Here is a 16,724-nt window from a genome sequence, read left to right on the forward strand (position 1 = left end):
TGGTTTACACACACATTTGATAGTCGTACAATATTATTTTCGTGGTAATGCAACAAATAGCTTTAGAAATACTAATAATACTCAGTCTCTAGCTACTCTCCAGTGGTATACCTGCGGACTCACACCGCTAAAAATCGGGTTTCGATACCCGTGGCGGACGGAGTACAGATAGCCCATTATGTACCTTTGTGCTTTATTCTAAACAAACAACCAAAAATAGTCTCTAGCTATTTATCTTTCTGTGTAATATTTTATTTAATATTTGCAGTTTATAAAATTTCTAAGGAACGTGAATTTTAACAAAATCGGGTTTCGATACCCGTGGCGGACGGAGTACAGATAGCCCATTGTGTAGCTTTGTGCTTTATTCTAAACAAACAACCAAAAATAGTCTCTAGTTATTTATCTTTCTGTGTAATATTTTATTTTATATTTGCAGTTTATAAAATTTCGAAGGAACGTGAATGCTAACAAGTGTTTTATACAGAGAAATGGTATACACTGTGTAGTTTTAACCCAGTAATGTGTTATTTTTGAAACAATTTATGTTTTACGAACTTCTGTGTGAAGTATATCATTAATATAAAAACAAACTCTTCTTTAGAATAAGTTTTACCACAACCTAATTCATCCATGATTTATTATACTGTCCAGATATCTTGTGAGATTTTATATATTTTTACAAGTTTGCAAAATATCTTATAAGATTTAATGGGCTTTGTCAAGTTCCATTTTGAAAGCGGATTCGGTGTCTCTTAATACTGTTTTCACCCTGTATGACAGCTAAACGTGCCCGGCATGGCTGAGCGCATTAGGCGTGCGACTCGAGGGTCGCGGGTTCGCATTCCAGTCGCGCTAAACATGCTCGCCCCTTTTAGCCGTGGGGGCGTTATAATGTGACGGTCAATCCCACTATTCGTTGGTAAAAGAGTAGCCCAAAAGTTGGCGGTGGTTGGTGATTACTAGCTGCCTTCCCTCTAGTCTTACACTGCAAAATTAGGGACGGCTAAGGTTTCTCCTCCTGGTTGGGGGTTGTGCAGTAGGGTAACAATCTACTCACTTAAAAAAACCAGCCTGTTAATGAATTCGCAAGCGATTGCGGCCCTATGTTCCTTCATGGAATCGAGAGGCATAAATAAATAATAAATAATAATGACAGCTAAACGTAGGAGGTGCTTTTGTCTTCGTTAGATTCAAATAGGGTAACAATCAAAATTCTAAAGCCACTTTTTGCCGACATCGCTAATAGAAAGGAATACTAGAATTTTCAGTAACAGAATAAGTAAAACTGTATAGATCTGGTTCTTTCCAGTACCAACTCTGACAGTCTTTTTTTTTTCTTAATGTCACAATTTATTCAATATTGTTAAGGCACTTTCTTCAATACGTTTACTTTTTCTCGTTTTTTTACACATTTTCCATCTTCTGTGATTAATTGTCCAAAGCAAGTGAAGAGTTTAACTTGCTCTAGTTCCTCTCTATCATTATTATTTTAATTCTTGCCGTTCTCTTTGTTCCATCGACATTCATACTTTATCCATTTTTATCACTTTATGTACAATTTATTACATTTTTTCCGGATTTTTCAGCCAATATCACTGTGTCATTTACGTATCATTTTACATGTACGTCATCTATGGTTAGTTCTTCCATGCATCTGAAATCACTTTTGTATACAAATTGAAGATATAATTGGTATTCGTGCACCAATGGGAGGGTATCCTCTATTCATAGACACAGAATAGTCCAGGAGTTTACTTGTATAGTTTAACCAGCCAACTAAAGCTAATGTCCATGGTGTGGCCACTGCCGAGCACATGCATGAGCTAGACAGAACAGTAACTACCAAAGGATCCGGTTCGTCATGTGGACATTGCCATCTCTCACCAGAGGTACCATCTCTTCCATTGTGTCCTACATCCCTTCTCGTTGAAAAATTTATTCCAGTTGCTGCTTCATAACCTTAAAATATATATTATACTTAACAGATTAAATTATACATATGTATAGTGAAATTAAATAATTACATCCAAGTGAAGGCAAATCAGTAAACAAAATTATAAGGAAGGACTGCGTTAAAAGCAGCAAATTTCAACCTCTGATTAATTATATCATAACCATAAATGTTTAAACTATAAACGAAACATATTAAAATTAAACAAAATACGCTGCATATTTTGCTTAATTTTAATGTGTTTTGATTACGGCTCAAACATTTATGGTTATAAAACATATATATATATATATATAAGAATATATATATATTCTTTCCATTTTATGTGGTTAATTCTTTTATGCCGTTATAGAATGTAAATCCTTATCGACAACTGAATGAGCCAGCGTGAGAATATTTATCATTCTTTAGAATTCCCTTATACTTGTACCTAGGGCATGTCATAATGATTCTATTTGAATGAACATACTGATCAAATTTAAGGTCTGAAATAACTTTTATATTACTCCATGCAATGCCTCAACTATATAAAAAGAAACTAGTAAGGAGCTAACATACGGTACTAGTATATACTAGAATAAATAGTACTTAACAAATAAATCTTGATAAAAACAGTGTTAAAAACTATAAGTTAAGTTTTGTTGTCGTGTTACGGCCCAAAAAACGTAGAGAATTGTCAGTAAAGCAGAGAGTTTGCATAAAAGTTTTATGTGATTCTGGTTAGACTGTTCGACAAACTGCTCCAGACTTGAAGTACATCCCAAACACTGTTAAGTATATCCTAGATCATGAGACAGAAAATAGGAAAGGAAGAGGCAGAACACCTAAACTCAATGATACTGATGTTAAGTATCTTTGTTTACACAGCCTTCAGGACAGAAGGAAGACTACCACTGATCTGAAGCGTAAAGTATACAACCATGTACCAGATGACAGAAAAGTGTCCAGATCTACAGTATCAAGAAGACTGAACAAAAATAGAATATTTGATCGTGTAGTAGCTTAGAAAACTTTATTTTGATATCCATATATTATCAATACTCTGAGATGTACTTAAAAGTACAAAAATGTTTATGATTGGAAAAGAGATTTACGGACGGGTGAGTCCAAGTTTGAAATATTTGGTTCAAAGCATAGGTTGTACGTCCGACTTAAAAAGGTGAAAGATGCACACCTTAACGCATAACATCTACCATGGAGCATAAGAGAGACAGTATGATGTTTTGGGAGTGCTGAAACAACATGAGGTATTTGCAAAATAGATGAGATAATGGACCAGCACAAGTACCATCACATACTGATCCGTCGTGGTATATTCATTAATTTGCGCATTATTGGTAAAAGGTTCTACTACAAAGAAGATAATGACCCAAAACACGCATCCAACCTGTGCACAAATTACTTAGCTAAGAAGGAAACTGCTGGAGTCATTCAAATGGTGTAATGGTCCCACAGAGCCCCAATGTCAACCTAATTGAGCAAATATAGGATTTATTAGATCAGAACTTGACAAATCAAAAGCTACTTCCAAAGAAACTTTGTGGGAGTGTATTAGAGACGTTTGGAATAAAATCCCAAGGGACATTTTGATTAAATATGTTTCAATTATGCATGAAAGACAATCTGCAGTTATTAAAGCAAAAAGGGGGGACACAAAATATTAACTGTTTGTTGAACTCAACACTTCTACTGAGTTTCTATTGTACTAAGTATGAAGATCAATAAATTTTTGATGTTTCACTCGTGATTTACCTTTCGTTGTTCTTTGAAAGTAACCTGAAATCTAATATTGGACTTGTACTAACTTGCTTGCACAGTTGTATATACATACATATATAATTGTCTGTTATACTAACGAATTTTTAGAATAAAACATTTAATTAGTTTTTAAATGCAATCCAATAATTAAATGTAATCCAATACTTAGTTCTAACTTTTAAATTTTGTTTATTTGGCTGAATTTACACTTAATTAATAAAATTTTTGCTTTTCTAATATTTTTTGTTTGTTTGTAATTAAGTACATAGCTACACAGTAAATTATCTATGCTCTGTCCTCCACAGGTATCAAAACTCGCTTTCTAGCCTTGTAAGTCCGCATACATACCGCTATGCCACTAGGGGCATTCTGCTCTTATTAAATTAGCATGACTTTATTGCAAAAGTTAACTCTGACTCTTTTTTTTTCTCTCTTCTTTGTTTTATATTTAATTAATGTAAGATGTAGTTGATAAAAAATACAGTTAATGGAACAAACTATGAGAAGTCTTGAAATTAGAGAAAAAGTTTACACACGATTCGTGTATTTTCTTGAAATAAAACGGAGAAAAACAATCATGAACTTAAATATTAATGTTCCTAAAATATTCTATCTCATACCGCATAACATTTAAATTATTTATAACATTTGCTATTCCATTAATGAGAAACAGATTGTGCTTTGTCTCTAAATTTATAAACAATGTTTTGTTTGGGCTAAATTTGCCTTGATACCGTCCTCAGTGGGTTTCTTTTGCCTGCTTTCGAATTTCTCGCAAAGATATAGAGGGCTATCTGCGCTAGCCGTCCCTAATTTAGCAGTGTAAGACTAGTGGGAAGGCAGCTAGTAATCTCTACTTACCGTCAGTTTTTGGACTACTCTTTTACCAACGAATACTGGGATTGAGCGTTACATTATAACGTCCCCACGGCTGAAAGGGTAAGCGGTAGTTTTACGGACCTATAAAGTTAAAGTTCAGGGTTCGATTTCTCGTAGTGGACAGAACACATATAACCTGCTATGTAGCTTAACAATTAAACAACCATTTTAAAATGTCCTGAACTCCACGCTTACTTTCTATAAGAGCTGTTATGGCCTAAAATATATCTAACAGCGAGGATATCCAATTGATGAAACAATGTCCGTTATTTTTTGTAAGTAAAAATATAAGATTAGTATATTTAATTAGATATATTTATTACCAGGTTGATGTTTAGTTATGGAAATATCTTGCTTTAAACAGAAGTTAATTTCAATAGTCAAAACAAAACTGAAACCAGATTGTGTCCTTATAATAAACAAGGTAAAAACAAACTAAAAGAAAATTCTGACAACCTTCAGAAACAATGTATAACTAAAGCCTGGAATAGATAATATTGTACACAACTGTGAAACCAAATGAAGACTAAAATGAAAATCTGTGGCTGCCTATAGTTTTCATCTGGTTAAGATGATATTCAGCAAGTTTAAGAAATGAAACCCTAGCAAAGTTCGTGACATCTGCCTAAGGCCTTCATGTTTCTTTAAGAAATGAAATCCTAGCAAAGTTCGTGACAACTTCCTGATGCCTTCACTTTGGCGTATTCTTTTTATTTATTTTCCACACCTTTATATTTATAGGAACCTGAAATTTCTCTGGAGTGAAATAATTCGGCGATAAACAAAAATGTTTTAATTATTTGTGTGTCTAGTTCGCCTGAACAAATGCACCTACACTGAAAAGCCAGGTGATCTATTTAAATACGCTAGAAACAACAAAAAACAACGTTCACGTACAGCCTAGAAACACAAAATACAGACTTTTTCAAATCAATACGACCACGTTAGTTAGGTACACCTCTATACCAGAAACGTCAAGTGACGTATTAAAGACACTAAGAAAACCCAGTATGCAAAGACAACACATACACACGAGAATATTAGTATTCTTCTAGTCGATGTGATTGGTTGGTCATATATATACGCAAAATAATGCCAAATGGAAACTTTGTGTAATACACTTTTCTTTCATATTGTAAATCCACTCTAATTTTTATGATTATAAATGACCTACGATGCAATATTTTGAGTTATCACAGATTAACTGTTAGAGATATAAATAGACCCACGTGCCTTTCTTCAAACACCTTTCATGTCAGCAACTCCAACAGAGATCATGACGTCAAGAGTAAAATCTCGAATGGAACAAACTTTGACCATTAAGAAAATTACTGAAATAATTTGGTTGTAAAATAAACTATAAAAACAACAAAATTAACAGAAATATATTTGTCACCTAAGAATATTTTACTTTGGAGTTACACTGTAATCATTATTTTATATCCATTACTTTATGTTTCATTTTTATCATTTAATTATATAAACTTAATACTGAGGGCGTTACTAGTTTTAATTTTGATGTGCAAGTTGGTTTAAATTTATCTAGTAAATAGGCGTAGCATGGCCAAGCGGTTAAGGTGCTCAACTCGTAATCTGAGAGTCGCGGTTTGAGTCCTCGTTACATTAAACGTACTCGCCTCTTCAGCCGTGGGGGCGTTATAATGTGACGGTCAATTCCACTATTCGTTGATAAAAGAGTTGGCGATGGGAGGCGATGACTCGCTGCCTCCTCTCTAATCTTACACTGGTAAATTAAGGACGGCTAGCGCAGATAGCCTTCGAGTATCTTTGCACAAAATTCAAAGACAAACAAACAAAACTAAGTAAATACGTTCTAAGGCTAAAAGTTTAGCTTGACTTTCTACATCGTTATGCTATTAAGTCAAACATTCAAAATTAATATTCAAAGTGTTGGTAGTTTTATTTTTTCTGCGACTGCCATCATATGTGTTAGTAATTCACACCAGAACTTTATATTTTTCATACTTAGAATTAATTGTTCATTTAATGAGACTCGATAAAATGTAACAGGCTGACCTTTGGTCATAAGTAAGGTCTTTTTGTTTAGGTCAATTATTTATAATTTGGTCATAAACATAGTGTGTTACTTAAACTATATAGACCCACGTGCCTTTCTTCAAACACTTTTCATGTCAGCAACTCCAACAGAGATCATGACGCCAAGAGTAAAATCTCGAATGGAACAAATTTTGACCATTAAGAAAATTACTGAAACAATTTGGTTCACATCACAATGATGTGAAGAAAAATCCGTTTGACCTCGATGTTAAATAGTGTCTAAAGTTAATTTGAAACATAAAAAGAGACGTAGAGCATTGAAATTAATTATGATGATATGTGTAATAGTTGCAGGAAGAGTAATTACAACTAAAATGGTCAATATATTATTAGTATAATACATTACTATAGAAAATAGAAAATAAAAGTGAAGTTATATAATGCACTAGTATTTTCGTGTTTGCTTCCAGTACACCTTGTTTTAGTGCTACCAAAAATTTATCAATATATGGTTTTAAAAGATTGTTTAAAAGTCCAAGTAACTAAAGTGTTTGATTGCCATTTGACATTCCATGTATTCAAATAAGCCCAAACTGCCTTTATAAAATTTATATACGGACTTTATGGAGCCAAGTGTGTTTCCTGACGGCCTCTTTTTTTCTTCCAGGTATTATTTCACCAAAGTTGCTCCATATTTTGGGTCACTGTCTTCCTGAAAGTTCGTTTTGTTCTTGAGGAAAAGACATATTTGATATGGATCATTGCGGGCCTACAACAACATGGGCTCAGATCCAGCTCACACTTGTATTGATCCCTTGGAATGTTTACTTTGAATGTTGCCAAATTGATTGTGATACTATTCTCTCCTCTGTTTATCAAATGAGCTAACATTGATTACTCGTAACATTTGTTACCCATAAAGAGCACTCTCCTCTAACTTTGCTTTTTCTACCAAAGTATGCTACCTATTTTATCATTTTTTTATTGTTTCTGCCTTATGAGTAGTTGTTTTGGGCAGCAACACATCTATGGGGATATTTTCTTGATGATGTGTCTATTACTGTTCTTAGGAAATGGGGAATAGCATTCACACCTATACTTACACTTTTGAAAATATATCTTCTGGACTCTCCTGTATCATATATACTGAGTATAACCTGGGTTATTTAACATAGTCGCTTTTGAAAAGCTTGAACTTTCAACTTGCACTACCTTCAATTATTAACAGCACTTGCTTCACCCTCCGAAAAGCTTCTGTAAAGCTCTCACTGATGCATTAGTCTGTCGCATAGTGTAGCCTTCAATAGCCGAAACTTTTATTTCTCCGCACTTGTCATGTTGTAATTCTGTCCCATAAGACATTAGTACATTTACCACACTACTACTGGGAATAATATAATTGCCTGTAATTGTATAGGCATTATGCTGGTGTGGCACTACCTGATTGGTTTGATGACAGCCAGTCACCATGTAAACACCCTACAAGAGATTATAGTGCAGATAATTATCATACCAATTTTATTCACTGTTTCTATTATTATTTCCAATATTGTACATTTTGATGAATCGTTTTCTAGTCATATCTGCTACTCCAAGCTTTCACATTTATAAACTGGATTTGTAACATTTTTGCCCTTTTAATATGCTAATATAAGCTTAATTGTTTACATATCAAGGGTGTGTGTTGTCTTTCTTATAGCAAAGTCACATTGGGGTATCTGCTGAGCCCACTAAAGGGAATCGGACCCCTGATTTTAGTATAAATTCGTAGACTTACCGCTTTACTAGCGGGGAGCCCATATCAAGGGATCTCAGTTCAAAATATCTCAATTTTCTAAATATGAAATTTGATAAATTTCTTTGTGAGAACTTGTTTGTTTATAGTTATACACAAAGCTATATAATGGACTGTCTGTGCTATGCCCACCATGGATATCGAAACTCAGTTTCTAACGTTATAAGTCTGTAATTTAACGTTGTGCCTCGGGGCGGGGGACATAAAACTTTGAAGCAAATGCATACAGCTATAAAATCAAGTTAATAAAGTTGTAAATGATCTAAAAGTGTGCTCATATAGACTTAACTTTGTAATTATAGATTTTCGCATTTAATTGGAATGAAATAGTGTCATACGGAAAGATGGTTTTAACCGACAGATATCACAGTAATTACGACTTATTAATTCGTGTGTTTTTTAACGCGATTAGAAATGGTGTGGCTTAATTTAACAGTGTAAGACTAGAGGGAAGGCAGCTAGTTATCGCCTCCCGCCGCCTACTCTTGGGCTACTCTTTTACCATCGAATAGTGGGATTGAGAGTAACATTATAACGCCCTCACCCCTGAAAAAGCTACCATGTTTGGTGCGACGGAAATTCGAACCCGCAACCCTTAGATTACGAGTCGAGTGCCTTATCATGCCGGGGCAATAGGTTAGTTTGTTCGCGTTTAAACGCAATGCTACACAATGTGCTCTGCTCACCGTGTGTACCGGATACCGATTTTTCAGCGTTACCTTCAATTTTACCGCTGAGCTGCAGAGAAAGTAAAAAAAAAAGAAGAAATAATTATTATTTTTCTTTCATTCAGGTCATTAACGTAACATAAAGTAAAGGATTAAATAATAATTTATAAGATTGTTTAAGCACCAATATGTAAAGTTCTTAAATATAAATAAAGGTAATGACTTCCTGACAAGAAATGTAATGTAACTACCAGAGAACGTCACAAGATAAAACATACAAAGTCAGAATAAATACTACTCTTTTCTGCGACTGTTAGGCTTAATAGACTAGTTGAATTGCTAATTAGTCACAAATGTTCTTTTGATAAATGCGAATTTATAAACTTAAAACAATATCAAGCAGGCGGTAGCACCGCATATATAGGGATGGCTCGGATTGGTAATCAAAAAAATGTTCATTTTTAATAGGTAATCAAAACTCTACGATTCCATACAGTGTTTACTTTATAACAATATCTATATAATAACTGAGTTACAAGTTCTGTGAATGTGTGTAAATATCATAGAAAAATTATATTTCTTGTTCTTCTTTTATATTAAATGTTAACTCAGAAACCGAAACACTGGTGTCAACCTATTTCACTGAGATAACAAAGTTTCAAATGGAGTATCCACTTTTATAAGTATCATTAACCAGTTCAAAGTAATATAAAATAGTTATTTTAGTGTCAAATTAGCTTTCGTACAGACATCTTGTGTTGTTATGAAAGCTTAAGTACGGGATGAAGCTGGAATTATGAGACAATAATAGATAAATAACAAATATTACAGTTGGAACCTCAGTGTATTCAGAACTTGGTTATATATACAGAACCTTCCTATGTCTATTGAAACACTGCATTATTATTATTTTTCAAACAGGAAGTAAATGTAGACTTGGCTAATATCAATCCTTGAAAAATTATACAAAGAAGATAGTAAAGATAGCATTGCATTATCCCTACTAGTAGCATAGACAGGACTTTACATATAGCAATATATATATATATATACAGGGGTAGACAAAAGGTTATATATTGAAAGATGTAACAAATTAACAACATTTTCAAGGGTGGGAACTTTTTCGTCCACCCCTGTATATATAACTCTTCAATCACAATTGAGTTTAATTTAACCTACTTTCGTCTGTTAACATTCTACCACACTGTGTGTCTGTGCTATTATGTAGGAATGATGCATAAGTCATCCATACTATCTTGTTCATGTTGTTTTTGAAGAGTTGCTATTAGCCATTCCTACTTTTATTTCATTTTTAACAGCTTTTCATTTGCGCCACCCGTTAGTACAGCGGTGTGTCTCCGGATTTACAACGCTAAAGTTAGGGATTCGATTCCCCTCGGTGGGTTGAGCAAATAACTCGATGTGGCTTTGCTATAAGAGAAACACACTTTTCATTTGCTTCTTTATATGACCACTATGAAAAGTTTAATGTTTAACATTTTAAATAAAACTAACAATGACTTGCATGAAACAAAATAGACTGTTGTTGTTTCCATCGCGCAAAGCTACGTAAATGGGTTCCCTTTATACTCTCCACCGCGGGGAATCGAACTTCGGATTCTAATGTTGTAAGTCTGTAAATTTACTACTGACCTAACAGGAACAGATCAAATACAACGAATAAAATTATGCTTGTTCAAAAAGGAAGAATTATGGCAATTTTATTGTGTTTGATTGATGCAAAGTAAAACCACACAATGAGATTTTTGTTCTCTGCCAACTGCTGGTAACAAAACCCGATGTTTAGGTTTATAAGCCCACTGACTTACTGCTGAGCCAATGAGCGACATTTTTATTGTGTTATATCTAAGTTTTCCACAACTGTTAATATTAATACATCATATAGAGCCATGATAATTATTAGAAAACACAACACGGGTGGAGTACCTGAGCATAAAGTACTCAACTAATTAACATTTCTTGTGTTAGGTATTTGTGACGATATGTTAGCATATTTTAATTATATAAACCTACAGTCTCATCCCGTTGGACTAATCTTGATCTATTGTTGTTCCTTAGTGGTACACGTCTTGATGAAACGAATTTGAACAAAGAACACAGACACTGTAGTCGACTGTTACTCGACTTGTAAAATAATACTTGATATAGTGTTTTGTTCTCAGTGTTATACGATTTAATGAAACCAGTTTTAACAAAGAATACAGAAACTGCAGAAATTTTATTACGACCGTTACTAAAGTAGTAAAATAATCGTTGATTAAATGTTTGGTCCTCAGTGGTATATGGCTTAATGAAACATATTTAGCACAGGAACACAGACACTGCAGAGATTTAGTTTGTTTGTTTGTTTTTGAATTTCGAGCAAAGCTACACAACGACTATCTGTGCTGTTTGTTTGTTTTTTGAATTTTGCACAAAGCTACTCGAGGGCTATCTGTGCTAGCCGTCCCTAATTTAGCAGTGTAAGACTAGAGGGAAGACAGCTAGTCATCACCACCCACCGCCAACTCTTGGGCTACTCTTTTACCAACGAATAGTGGGATTGACCGTCACATTATAACGCCCCCACGGCTGGGAGGGCGAGCATGTTTGGTGCGACGGGGATTCGAACCCGCGACCCTCGGATAATAAGTCGAACGCCTTAACCCACCTGGCCATGCTGGGCCCAGAAATTTTGTACGTCTGTCTCTCGACTAGTAGAATAATCGATTTCGTGAAGACGTAAATTAAATGACATGGAACATCTTCTGTATAAAGTCTTCTTCTTGACGTCTCAAGAAACACGTCGAATATTTCTATCGATAACTACAACTTCTTAATTAAAAGGTTGACTAATAACAATGCTCAATGAACGGGAAAACATTTAATAAATTTGTATGGAAAAACACTGAGTAGAAACGCATCATTTGGTTGCTAGAGTTGTAAATTCGTCAGTATTTCTTTTAGCTACTAAATGAAGGACTGTTTCTTTAAATCTGACTCATTATTATAAAATAAAACACGTAAAGAGTTAAACAGGATGAGAGTTTTCAATATGGCGATCAATACTTCAGTACATTCTGTTTGATACTTCAGCTTCTCTGCAGAAGTATTTATCTCTTCTGATTTATTTCACCAGAAAAGGGCAGACGTTTCTCGTCTCTTTAAGGTTTTCTATTTATAGATTACTTATTTCACATATTACGGTAAAAATTATTTGATTGCTATCTTTACAAGTTAATAATTTCATATTTTTCAATGAGATGCGCTTCAAGTTTAAACATAAACAAATGCAAGTGAATTTTGTATGTCAAATAAAATTTTCAAGAGCAATCACAGACTAGAGCGCATGATGAACCTTCGCTGCTGCACCCTTTACTTGGTTCGGCTTTATAGGTCGACAGCAGGATTAAACTAAAATCAATATGAAAGCAGCTCCGATTCAGCTTCGCTGCCTTCGTTCAAGTAAGAAAATTTGGTGTTACTCCAAAGTTTAGTCGCTATACTGAGGTAAAAAAAATATATACCAGGGTAGACTGACGTTAAACGTAATTAGATGTCATGTGATAACTCGCCTGCTTGCAGTTGGTGAATTATTTAGAATTACATAACTTTTAAATGAGGGATTCGGGCTATATTTCCAATTGATTTGAAAGATGGCAACACAAACAATACGATCGAGGAACAATGTGTGTATTTTCTTATAGCAAAGCCACATTGGGCTATCTGCTGAGTCCACCGAGAGAAATCGAACCCCTGATTTTAGTGTTGTAAATCCGTAGACTTACTGCTGTACCAGCGAGGGACATGAAATAATAAAAAAAAAAGTTACTTTTTTCATTTCTCTTGGTTCGATGACTATTTATATTTTGACAGAAGTAATTTTCTACGCTGGTTTTGGTCAGGAAAATTAAGGTTAAAGTACTTTATAATAGATTTTAACAAACTGGTCATGAAAAATAGATAGTAATAGGAAATATAATGTTGTGATATAAAGACCAGGAGTTCATGTTTAAAATATGAATTTCTCTTATTATCAAATTCCATAGACTCAATCATGTTTTATTACGTATTTATATACATACATACTTACAGAACTCACTCTTACGATTGTGCTAGGTGTGGCCTAGCATTGTGTATAGCAGACATTAAACTCTTTTACTAAGGTTCGCGTTTCGTTGCCACAAAATGACGTTTCGTATTTTAGAGATGTGGTGGGTTTATCATAAGACGATCAAATCTTAATATTCAACTAGAGTGACCCAAACGTTGAATAAAATGTTGATATTTAGCCAATTTGTCTTTAGCTTGTCAGTTAAGAATTAGGGTGAACTAACACAAATGGTCCTTCAACAGACAATTTTTTCTAATATTCTGAATAATATATTTGTTTGTAGCTAAGCACAAAAGGGTATTGAAACTCAGTTTCTAGCGTTTTAAGTCCACAGACGTATTGTTGTGCCACTGAAAGACATTTTGAAGACAGAACAAATGCTTTCACGCTGAAGATATTCAGTAGAAGAATGTATATTGTATTTTTATAGTTGCAGAATAGTACGTATTGAATTGTGATAATACCAGAGAAGTTTATAATTTATTCTAATATTAGCAGAATAGTGTGTATTTTATTCTGATAGCAACAGAAGAGTGTATGTGTTGTGTTATCCTGATTGTAACAGGACGTCGTGTATTGTATCCTAATAGTAACACAATATTATATTTTGATAGTAGATAGAAATATTGTTGAAATGGATATGCAAAAGGCGGTTGTATGGGTTGTAAGTAGCGTGTGTGCAGAAAGGTTATTGTAAGTTACGATATTGCACGAGCTTTACTGATAAAGTATGGTGTTAAATACTGCAGTCTTCAATATCAGAGACATGTCATGAACATATCTCTTGGTAGAACCTAATATATATCATTATAAATCATAGCCTACTCCAGCTAACCTGAAATGGTTAAAACAACACACAATAGTAAACTCTATATAACTGAGTATCAATCGAACGTGCGATTCTTTTGTGTGCAAACTATATATGTCATTAGAGAAATAAAACTGAGTGAAAGGACTTTGTGATGTCATCTATATATGTGTCTGTGTATTAAGCGAGAGATATTAACAGGTGAAGCACAAATATAAGTTATTTCATTAAGTAATTAAACTTAAATGTGTTAATCGTCTTATTCAGTTCTACATCCTACATCTCTCACGAAATATGACGGCAAATCGACAATCATACGGCACCGCCTGATAAAGATCAACATATCAATCGCCATTTTGTATATATGGCAGGTATATATGTAATATTTTGTAACTATATTATGTTGATTCTCTTTGTTTTGGTAACATCATTTATATGTCTATATATTTATCAGTCTCTTTCATAATTGTTATAACATTAAGCATCAATGAAGATTTCCTTGAGTTTACGTAACCTAGCAGATAGAGGTCCTCATGAATTTAAATAATTATTTCGAGCTACACGTTCGTTAAACGTACACAAGATATAAACCTTATTCACTCATCATTTTCAGATTACAAGGCTTAAGTAATTGTAGAAAAAATAATTAATTTTAAGCTTTACAATTTGAACCAGCAAAAAGACGTTAGTAAAGTGGCAACAAACAGTAAATATTAAAGGGAATATTATAAATGGAAGATAGTGACACACAGATGTCAGTAAACTAGTAAATAATGTTAAATAAGTATAATTACAAGTAGCATATAAAATATGTATTAATATAAAAATATTAATGGGTAACAAATACATTCATTAATTAGGTACCTGCTTAGCACCGCTCTTCCTTCCTCCTCGTCTATGCGCCGTCCCGATAACAGTTAAGTAAAAGCGCGGAGGAATACCAGAAAAAAAAATCCCAAAACCGATGAAGACGAGACGATTATTTCTATATTTGTGACGAACTCTGCATGCATAAAAAGTAGTTCTTAAATACGATTTTGTTTATGTAGTTTAGACACTAAAATAATGGTAAAAACAAACACGAAAAAACAATAACTTTCTTACAGCTAATTTTCTCGCTCACTATGGTATCCAACACTGGCACTATAAATTTGTCGATCCATCGTATTGATTATTAACTCTGTTGCCAATAGAGGAGATACACTGAGAAAATGGTCGATAAAAGACGAATTTATGTATCCGCGCCCTCTGTTGTTAATTATCGTAACTTCATTAAAAATAGTGCTACATCTAAAAATACAAAAATATGTAAAAAGACTAGTTATGCGGCCAAATAATTATTGAAGGTAAAGTACAAGAAATATCTTTAATTTTTTCAAGATACAACGATCCCAGCATCTAAGTTTACAGAAATATAGATGCATATCACAATGATACAGGATACAGGAAGTTACTAATATAACATAGTTTCCCAAATGGAGTTACCAGGAGGAGTTGTCCAGATACCTATGGTTGCGTCGGACCCAACTCCGTTCTAAATCATGAAAGGTATACTTGTACAATATGTAAAATTAACACACTTCGTGCGCAGGGACCTATCTCGTAATGCTCAATCCAAAATAACATAGATCCACTTCAAGATACACAAAATGAACATTTCTGTGTAGTAGGTTCGCAGAGCAATTTCTGAAAGGCTTATCTGTGAACATGACAAGTACAGCTGTCTCTGAGATCTCTTACAACAATCTGAGGTTACCCGCACTCTACACATGCACCGATTTATTTTATTCTGGTTATATTTAAGTATATATCTTTACTTAAGTAACATTTTTCTTACAGATAATACATCGTTTATTTGTGCTTTTATTATTATTTTAAAGTATTACATAAACACAAGACCAAACAATAATATTAAGATGACTTTTTCAAATGTAGAGAAAGAAACGTTGTAGTTCTTCAAGTTCCTCAATCGTTATAAACTAGGTGTTATCAAGTGATTAATGTGCCCGAATTATAAATCCAGGGCTCAGCATGGCTGGGTGGGTAGGTCATTCGACTCGTAATTTAAGGGTCGCAGGTTCGAATCTCCGTCACACTAAACATGCTCACCTTTTCAACCGTGGGGGCGTTATTATGTGTGGTCAATCCTACTACTTGTTGGTAAAAGAGTAGCGAAGGAGTTGGTAGTTGGTGGTGATGACAAGCTGCCTTCCCTCTAGTCTTACATTGTTACTTACACTGTTAAACTAGGGACGTCTAGCATAGAAAGCCATCGTGTAGCTTTGTGCGAAATTCAAAACAAACCAAAGTGTAAATCCGAGAATTTTATGGCTCGTGACCCAATGTCGCAAAAACAATCCGGATGTTGGGTGCAATTTAAAAGTAACAGCCAAATTCAACGATTTTATCGGATTGGCGGTAAATGTTATTGACCATCTGTTTCTCCTCCTGTCTATCTTTTGAAAATTAGGGATGACTAAGTGTAGGTAGCACTCGAGTTCTGCGAAATTCTGAAACAATCAAACAAGTATGCCAACATAAAAATGTCTGAATTTATTTATACAAGTTGAATAGCTTAAAAGTTTCATCAAAATATTTTAAAACATGATAACGCTAATAATTTACCCATTAATAAAAAAAAACAACTTTTCAATCGTCGTACGAAGTGTTTTGGAGAACGTCGTATTTGTGTGATGGCATGACAGTTTCAACAATATGTAGAGCAGGTA

At 33.9% G+C, this 16,724-nt stretch overlaps 1 protein-coding gene across 4 annotated transcripts in view; it reads right to left on the bottom strand.

The window, feature by feature from the left end:
* The window catches only part of LOC143225115 (major facilitator superfamily domain-containing protein 6-like), a 48,319-nt gene extending 33,197 nt beyond the window's left edge, over positions 1-15,122 (bottom strand). For 2 of the 4 annotated variants that reach the window (XR_013013620.1, XM_076453920.1), the window contains exon 1: positions 14,860-15,081. The gene's annotated coding sequence lies outside the window, so the exon portion shown is untranslated. The other 2 variants (XM_076453921.1, XM_076453923.1) reach the window with 2 other exon arrangements.
* Positions 15,123-16,724: the final 1,602 nt, after the last annotated feature.

The sequence above is a fragment of the Tachypleus tridentatus genome, chromosome 9, assembly GCF_004210375.1.
Source record: "Tachypleus tridentatus isolate NWPU-2018 chromosome 9, ASM421037v1, whole genome shotgun sequence".
In the NCBI taxonomy this organism is placed as follows: Eukaryota; Metazoa; Arthropoda; class Merostomata; order Xiphosura; family Limulidae; genus Tachypleus; species Tachypleus tridentatus.